Source organism: Bison bison, unplaced genomic scaffold (genome assembly GCF_000754665.1).
Source record: "Bison bison bison isolate TAMUID 2011002044 unplaced genomic scaffold, Bison_UMD1.0 scf7180017864308, whole genome shotgun sequence".
Classification (NCBI taxonomy): domain Eukaryota; kingdom Metazoa; phylum Chordata; class Mammalia; order Artiodactyla; family Bovidae; genus Bison; species Bison bison.
In genome coordinates, this window is record NW_011494880.1 from 428110 (window position 1) to 437359 (window position 9250).

Genomic DNA, 9250 nt, shown 5'->3' on the forward strand with positions numbered 1-9250 from the left:
CTGCAGCCATGAAATTAAAAGACAATTGCTCCTTGGAAGAAAATCTATGACAGATTTAGGTAGCATATTAAAAATCAGAGACATCACTTTGCTGACAAAGGTCCATCTAGTCAAAGCTAATTTTTTTCCAGTAATCATGTGAGAGGTGATGATGTGAGATGTGAGAGGTGGACCATAAAGAAGGCTGAGTGCTGAAAAAATGATGTTTTTCATCTGTGGTGTTGGAGAGAACTCTTGAGAGTCCCTTGAACTCCAAGGAATAAAACCAGTCAATCCTTGAGGGAAATCAACCCAGAATATTCATTAGAAGTATTGATGTTGAAGCTGAAGCTACAGAACTTTGGCACTTGACGGCGGAGTGAATTCATCTGAAAAGACTCAGATTCTGAAAAAGATTGAAGGCAGGAGGAGAAGATGGCAACAGTGGATGAGATAGTTGGAGGGTGTCACTGATTCAGTGAACATGAGACCAAAGGCCTGGATATAGTTTAGGATGGGGATGCCTGGTGTGGTGCAGTCCATGGGATTGCAGAGTCGGACACAACTGAGTGACTTAACAACAAAACGTTGTTGCATGGTAGAAACCAATGCAACATTTTAAATTAGTTATATCCCAATTAAAAATAAGTTAAACAAACAAGAGAGACGCTGATAAGTGACTTAATAGTGAAAAATCATTGAATATTTTAAAAATTTATGTTTAAAAAATAATTTTAAACTCAAATGTCAATGCATGTTTATAGACTTATACAAAATTTCTAGTAAGAATTTATCTGATATATAGAAGCATTTACAACTCTGGAAAATATTTTAATTTTAATATAGTTTCTTTTTTCCAAAGAATATATTTATTTTATTTATATGAAATATAGTTACATAATAAATGTACTCTTTCATTACTGAGAATTTATTTATTTGTCTGTGATCACAGTTGGACTGTGAGGAAGGCTGAGTGCTGAAGAATTGATGCTTTTGAACTGTGGGTTGGAGAAGACTCTTGAGAGTCCCTTGGACTGCAAGGAGATCCAACCAGTCCATTCTGAAGGAGATCAGCCTTGGGATTTCTTTGGAAGGAATGATGCTAAAGCTGAAACTCCAGTACTTTGGCTACCTCATGCGAAGAGATGACTCATTGGAAAAGACTCTGATGCTGGGAGGGATTGGGGGCAGAAGGAGAAGGGGATGACAGAGGATGAGATGGCTGGATGGCATCACTGACTCGATGGACGTGAGTCTGAGTGAACTCCTGGAGTTGGTGATTGACAGGGAGGCCTGGCATGCTGCAATTCATGGGGTCACAAAGAGTCGACACGACTGAGCAATTGATCTGATCTGATCTGATCACAGCTAACTACCATGTTGTACAAAGTTCCCCAGAACTTATTTATTTTACTACTCAAATTTTGTTCCCTAATACTTAAAGCTTGTCTCTCCATTCTTCCAACTCCTAGACCCTGGAAAATACCAATCTACTCTACTTCTATGAGTTTCAATTATTAGGCTGCATGTATAAGTGATTCTAAAAAATATTTATCATTCACTGACTTACTTCACCTAGGACAATACCATGTTTTCAAATATGGAAGTATTTCCTTTGTGTTCTTTGCTAAATAATATTCTTTCACTACATACACCACATTGTCTTTATCTTTTCATTCATTGAAAGACACTAAGGTTTAATTCACACCTTGATTTTTGTGAATAATACAGCAATTAGCACTGGGGTGAAGCTATCAAATTGTCAACATCTGTCGGATCATCAAAAAAGCAAGAGAGTTCCAGAAAAACATCTACTTCTGCTTTATTGACTATGCCAAAGCCTTTGACTGTGTGGACCACAACAAACTCTACAAAATTCTTAAAGAGATGGGAATACCAGAACACCTGACCTGCCTCCTGAGAAATCTGTATACAGGCCAGGAAGTAACAGTTAGAACTGGACATGGTACAACAGACTGTTTCCAAATTGGAAGAGGAGAACATCAAGGCTGTATATTGTCACCCTTATTTAACTTATTTAACTTACAGGCAGAGTACATCATGAGAAACGCTGGGCTGGAGGAAGCACAAGCTGGAATCAAGACTGCTGGGAGAAACAGCAATAACCTAAGATATGCAGATGACACCACCCTTATGGCAGAAAGCAAAGAACTAACGAGCCTCTTGTTGAAATGAAAGAGGAGAGTGAAAAAATTGGCTTAAACTCAACATTCAGAAAACTAAGATCATGACATCTGGTCCCATCTTTCATGGCAAATAGATTGGGAAACAGTGGAAACAGTGACAAACTATTTTGGGGGGGCTCCAAAATCACTGCAGATGGTGACTGCAGTCACAAAATTAGAAGACACTTGCTCCTTGGAAGAAAAGTTATGACCAAACTAGACAGCATACTAAAAAGCAGAGACATTGCTAACAAAGGTCCATTTAGTCAAAGCTATGGTTTTTCCAGTAGTCATGTATGAATGTGAGAGCTTGACTATAAAGAAAGCTGAGTGCTGAAGAATTGATGTTTTTAAACTGTGGTATTGGAGAAGATTAATGTGAATCCCTTCGACTGCAAGGAGATTCAACCAGTCCATCCTAAAGGAAATCAGTCCTGAATATTCGCTGAAAGGACGAATTTTGAAGCTGAAACTCCAATACTTTGGCCATCTGATATGAAGAGCTGGTGCATTTGAAAAGACCCTGATGCTGGGAAAGATTGAAGGCAGGAGGAGAAGGGGATGACAGAGGATGAGATAGCTGGATGGCATCACCAACTCTATGGACATGAGTTTGAGTAAACACTGGGAGTTGGCAATGGACAGGAAGGCCTGGCATGCTGCAGTCCATAAGTTTGCAAATAGTCTCACATGACTGAGAGACTGAACTGAACTGAACTGAAGATATTCTTCCATATTCTATTTTAATTTCTTTAGATATATACCCAGAAGTGAGATCACTGGAAAAGCTTCCATACTGTTTTCCATAGTGGCTACAGCAATTTACATTATCACCTGGAGTGCAGTTCAATTTTTCTTTTTCTACATCCTTATCTCTTAGACCATATCTTTTAATGATGGCCATTCTGAAAGTTCCATGCTGGCTTGATACTTAACATTCAAAAAACTGAGACCATGGCATCTTGTCCCATCACTCCAAGGCAAATAGAAGGGGAAAAATTGGAAGCAGTAATAGATTTTATTTTGTTGGGCTCCAAAATCACTGCAAATGGTGACTGCTGCCATGAAATTAAAAGACACTTGCAAGGAAAACTATGATAAACCTATACAGCACATTAAAAAGCAAGGATATCAGTTTGCTGACAATGGTCCATATAGTCAAAGATATGGTTCTCCAGTAGTCATGTTTGAATGTCATTTCATGATGCATGCTCAGTTGTGTCCCACTCTTTGGAACTCCATAGACTAAAGTAGTCCAGGCTTCTCTGTACATGGGATTTTCCAAGCAATTCTAGAGTGAGTTGCCATTTCCTAAACCAGGGGAAGATTTTCCAAGCAAGAATGCTGAAATGGATTCCCATTTACTACTCCATTGTGTGATCACTCACCTAGAGTCAGACATTCTGGAATGCGAAGTCAAGTGGGCCTTAGGAAGCATAACTATGAACAAAGCTAGTGGAGATGATGGAATTCCCATTGAGTTACTTCAAAATCTAAAAGATGATGCTGTTAAAGTGCTGCACTCAACATGCCAGCAAACTTGGAAAACTCAGCAGTGTCCACAGGACTTCAAAACGCCAGTTTTCATTCCAATCCCAAAGAAAGGCAGTGCCAAAGAATGTTCAAACTACTGTACAATTGCACTTATTTCACACACTAGCAAAGTAATGCTCAAAGTTCTCCAAGCTTGACTTCAACAGTACATGAACTGAGAATTTCCAGATGTTCAAGTTGGATTAAAATAAAAAGGCAGAAGAATGAGAGATGAAATTGCCAGCATCCATTGGATGCTAGAAAAAAAAGAGGATTCCAGAGAAAAAACTACTTCTACTTCATTGACTACACTAAAGCCTTTAACTGTGTGGATCACAACAAACTATGGAAAATTCTTCAAGAGATGGGAATACCAGACCACCTACCTGCCTCCTGAAAAACCGGTATGCAGGTCAAAAAGCAACAATGAGAACTGGACATGGAACAATGGAAAGGTCCCAAATTGGGAAAAGAGTACTTCAAAGATGCATGCAATTTAACTTGCATGCATAGTACATCATGCAAAATGCTGGGCTGGATGAAGCCCACGCTGGAATCAAGATTGCCAGGAGAAATATCAATAACCTCAGATATGCAGATGACACCACCCAAATGGCAGAAAGCAAAGAGGAAATAGTCTATTGATGAAGGTGAAAGAGGAGAGAGAAAAAGCTGGCTTAAAGCTCAACATTCAAAAAATGAAGATTATGCCATCGGGTCCCATCACTTCATGGCAAATAGATGGGGGAAAAGTGACAGACTTTATTTTCTTGGGCTGCAAAATCATTGTGGATGGTGACTGAAGCCACAAAATTAAAGGAGCCTTGCTCCTTGGAAGAAAATCTATGACAAACCTCAGTCAGTCAGTTCTGTCGCTCAGCCATGTCTGACTCTTTGTGACCCCATGAACCTCAGCACGCCTCCCTGTCCATCATCAATTCTGGGAGTTCACTCAAATCCATGTCCATCGAGTCAGTGATGCCATCCAACCATCTCATCCTCCGTTGTCCCCTTCTCCTCCTGCCCTCAGTCTTTCCCAGCATCAGGGTCTTTTCAAATGAGTCAGCTCTTTGCATCCAGTGGCCAAAGTATTGGAGTTTAAGCTTTATCATCAGTCCTTGCAACGAACACCCAGGACTGATCTCCTTTAGGATAGACTGCTTGGATCTCCTTGCTGTCCAAGGACTCTCAAGAGTCTTCTCCAACACAACAATTCAAAAGCATCAATTCTTTGGCACTCAGCTTTCTTTATAGTCCAACTCTCATAGCCATACATGACCACTGGAAAAACCATAGCCTTGACTAGATGGACCTTAGTTGACAAGTAATGTCTCTGCTTTTTAATATGCTGTCTAGGTTGGTCATAACTCTCCTTCCAATGAGTAAGCATCTCTTAATTTCAAAGCTGCAATCACCATCTGCAGTGATTTTGGAGCCCAGAAAAATAAAGTCAGCCACTGTTTCCACTGTTTCCCCATCTATTTCCCATGAAGTGATGGGACCAGATGCCATGATCTTCATTTTCTGAATGTTGAGCTTTAAGCCAACTTTTTCATGCTCCTCTTTCACTTTCAGCAAGAGGCTCTTTAGTTCTTCTTCACTTTCTGCCATAAGCCTGGTGTCATCTGCATATCTGATGTTACTGATATTTATCCCGGCAATCTTGATTCCAGCTTGTGCTTCCTTCAGCCCAGTGTTTCTCATGATGTACTCTTCATATAAGTTAAATAAGCAGGGTGTCAATATACAGCCTTGATGTACTCTTTTTCCTATTTGCAACCAGTCTGTTGTTCCATATACAGTTTTAACTGTTGCTTCCTGACCTGCATACAGTTTTCTCAAGAGGCAAGTCAGGTGGTCTGATATTCTCATCTCTTTCAGAATTTTCCACAGTTTATTTTGATCCACACAGTACCTAGAGAGCATACTAAAAAGCATAGAAATTACTCTGCTGACAAAGATCTATATAGTAAAACTATCGTTTTTCCAGCAGTCAGGTATGGATGTGAGATTTGGACCATGAAGTAATCTGAGCATCAGAAAATTGATGGTTTTGAGCTGAGGTGTTAGATAAGGCTTTTGAGAATGCCTTGGACTGCAAAGAGATCAAACCAGTCTATCCTAAAGGAAATCAACCCTGAATATTCATTGGAGGGACTGATGCTGAAGCTGAAGCACCAATATTTTGGCCACCTGATGTGAAGTGCTGACTCATTAGAAAATACCCTGATGCTGGAAAAGATTGAAGGCAGGAGGAGAAGGGGATGAAGAGGACTAGATGCTTAGATGGCATCACTGTCTCGATGGACATGAATTTGAGCGAGCTTGGGAGATGGTGATGGACAGGAAAGCCTGGCATGCTGCAGTCCATGGGGTCACAACGAGTCACACACAACTGAGTGACTGAACAATTCCAGGGGATCTCCTCACTCAGGAATCAAACCTGCATCTCCTGTAGCAACTGCATCGGCATGTAGTTTCTTTACCACTGAACCATAAAGAAGGCTGAGCACCAAAGATTTGATGCTTTCTGATTGTGGTGTTGGAGAAGACTCTTGGGAGTCCCTTGGAGAGCAAGGAGATCAAATCAATCAATCCTGAAGGAAATCAACTCTGAATATTCATGAAAGGACTGATGCTGAAGCTGAAACTCCAATACTTTGGCCACCTCATGTGAAGAACTGACTCACTGCAAAAAACCTGATGCCGGAGCAGATTGAAGGGAAAAGGAGAAGGGGGTGGCAGAGGATGAGATGGTTAGATAGTATCACCACCTCAATGGGCATGTATTTGAGCAAACTCTAGGACATAGTGGAGAATGGAGGAGCTTGTCATGCCGTAGTCAGTGGGGTCATAGTGTCAGACAAAACTTAGTGACTGAACAACATCAACAATTCTCATAGGTGTGAGGTGGGATTTTGATTTGCATTTCATGATGCTTAGTAGTGTTAAGCCCCTTTTCAAGTAACTGTTGGCCATGTATATGTCTTCTTCAGGCAAATATGTATTCAGTAACTACATTCATTTAAAAATTTTTTTGATATTGAGTAACATGGGTTACTTATATCTTTTGTATATTAGTCTCTTATCAGATGTGTGATTTTCAAAATATGCTCCAATTTTGTACATTGCCTTTCATTTTGTAAATCATTTATTTTGCTGTGTAGAAGCTTTTGAGCTTGATATAGCCCCACCTTTTGGTTTGCATTGGTTCCTTGTATTGTTGGTGTTATATCCCAAAATTTGGTGCCAATACCCTTATGGCAAAACCAATACAATATTGTAAAGTAATTAACCTCCAATTAAAATAAATAAATTTATATTTAAAAAAAAGAAACCTTCCCTCCTGTTTTATAATAGGAGTTTTATGGTTTCAGGTCTTCTTATGTTTAAGTCTTTAGTCCATTTCTAGTCAAATTGTGTAAGTAATGCAATGTGGTGGTTTAGTCACTAAGTCGTGTCTGTCTCTTGTGACACCATGGACTGTAGCCAGCCAGGCTCCTCTGTCGATGGGATTCTCCAGGTAAGAATACTGGAGTGGGTTGCCATTTCCTTCTCAAGAGCTCTTGCTGACCCCAGAATTGAACCTGGGTCTCTTGCATTGAAAACAGATCTTTACCAACTGAGCTCTGAGGGAAACAATGTAATATATGGGTCCAAATTTTATTCTCCTGGATATAAATATCTAGTTTCCCTAGTACTACTTATTGAAAAGATAACACTTTTCCTATTGAGTATTCTTCACTTTTGTCAAATATTATTCAACTTTACATAAAACAGTTTGTATCAGGGCTCTCTATCCTGTCCATTGGTCTGTATGTCTATTTTTATGACAATATCATCTTTTTAAAATTGCTATAAGTTTGTAGTATAGCTTTAAATAAGAAGTGGGATGCCTCTAATGTCATTATTTCTTGGGACTGGTTTGGCTGATTGAGATCTCTTGTGGCTTCACACAAATTTAGAATTTGTTTTTCGCTTTGTATGCTCCAGAAGGCCTTAAAAATTTGTCATTCAATCCATTCTTCTTTTTCTGCCAAGGAACTCTTTCTAGCTGAAAGTTCTATCTTGGTAATGAGTAATGCTGGCTTGGGGATGATGCTGGTAAAATAAAACTGCCATCATTCTGTTCTTGTGTGATTAATCTCAGATTTTTGTTCTGCTGTGTTGCTAAAATTTCTTACATGGTCTTTAGAGCATCCCAGAGATGATTTTGCTCATGGATAGTGTCCAATTGTTACTCTCTGTCAGGGAACAGGGAGGTTGGGGTCTTCTTTCTATTTATATATTAACACAAGGAAAGAGCAGAAGTAAGTTTCTAAACTGGTATTGGTTATAACTACCCAGATGATGACTGCAGCCATGAAGTTAAAAGATTCTTGCTGCTTGAAAGAAAAGCTATGACTACCTATACAACATATTAAAAAGCAGAGACATAACTTTACCAATAAAGATCTATCTAGTCAATGCTATGGTTTTTCCAGTAGTCATGTATGGATGTGAGAGTTGAACTATAAAGAAAGCTGAGCATCAAAGAATTGATGCTTTTGAACTGTCGTGTTGGAGAAGAGGCTTGAGAGTTGCATGGACTGCAAGGAGATCCAACAAGTCCATCCTAAAGGAAATCAGTCCTGAATGTTCATGGGAAGGACTGATTCTGAAATTGAAACTCCAATACTTTGCAAAGTATTGGATGCAAAGAACTGACTCATTGGAAAAGACCCTGATGCTGGGAAAAATTGAAAGCAGGCAGAGAAGGGGACGACAGAGGATGGCATCACCAACTCAATGGACATGAGTTTGAGCAAGCTCCGAGAGTTGATGTTGGACAGGGAAGCCAGGTGTGCTGCAGTCGATGGGGTCACAAAGAGTTGGACATGATTGAGAGACTGAACTGACCTGAACTGACATGAAGGAAGCTGAGTGGTTTTTCATTTTTATTTTTATGATTTTGTTGTAGTCCCTAAATTCTTTATAGTGGTAATATCTTTAATTTTTAAGAAATAAAAAATATTATTGTTAATTTAACAATTCATATCTTTAACAATATATTATTTTCTTTAAATAAATGTAGTATTTCTTCGAGGTTATAATCTATCATCCAGTAGTGGTAGGTGACAAAATACTTTCACAAAATTTAGGAAGTATAAAATAATCTTTGATTATTGATTTGATTATTCAGTTCAGTTCAGTTCAGTTCAGTCACTCAGTCATGCCCGACCCTTTGCGACCCCATGAATCGCAGCACGCCAGGCCTCTCTGTCCATCACCAACTCCCAGAGTTCACTCAGACTCACGTCCATCGAGTCAGTGATGCCATCCAGCCATCTCATCCTCTGTTGTCCCCTTCTCCACCTGCCCCCAATCCCTCCCTGCATGAGAGTCTTTTCCAGTGAGTCATCTCTTCGCATGAGGTGACCAAAGTATTGGAGTTTCAGCTTTAGCATCATTCCTTCCAAAGAAATCCCAGGGCTCATCTCCTTCAGAATGGACTGGTTGGATCTCCTTGCAGTCCAAGGGACTTTCAAGAGTCTTCTCCAACACCACAGTTC

At 39.6% G+C, this 9250-nt stretch overlaps 1 protein-coding gene across 4 annotated transcripts in view; it reads right to left on the bottom strand.

Moving 5' to 3' along the window:
• The window catches only part of LOC104997412 (UDP-glucuronosyltransferase 2A1-like), a 55467-nt gene that overhangs the window by 6945 nt on the left and 39272 nt on the right, over positions 1-9250 (bottom strand). The window lies entirely within an intron of this gene.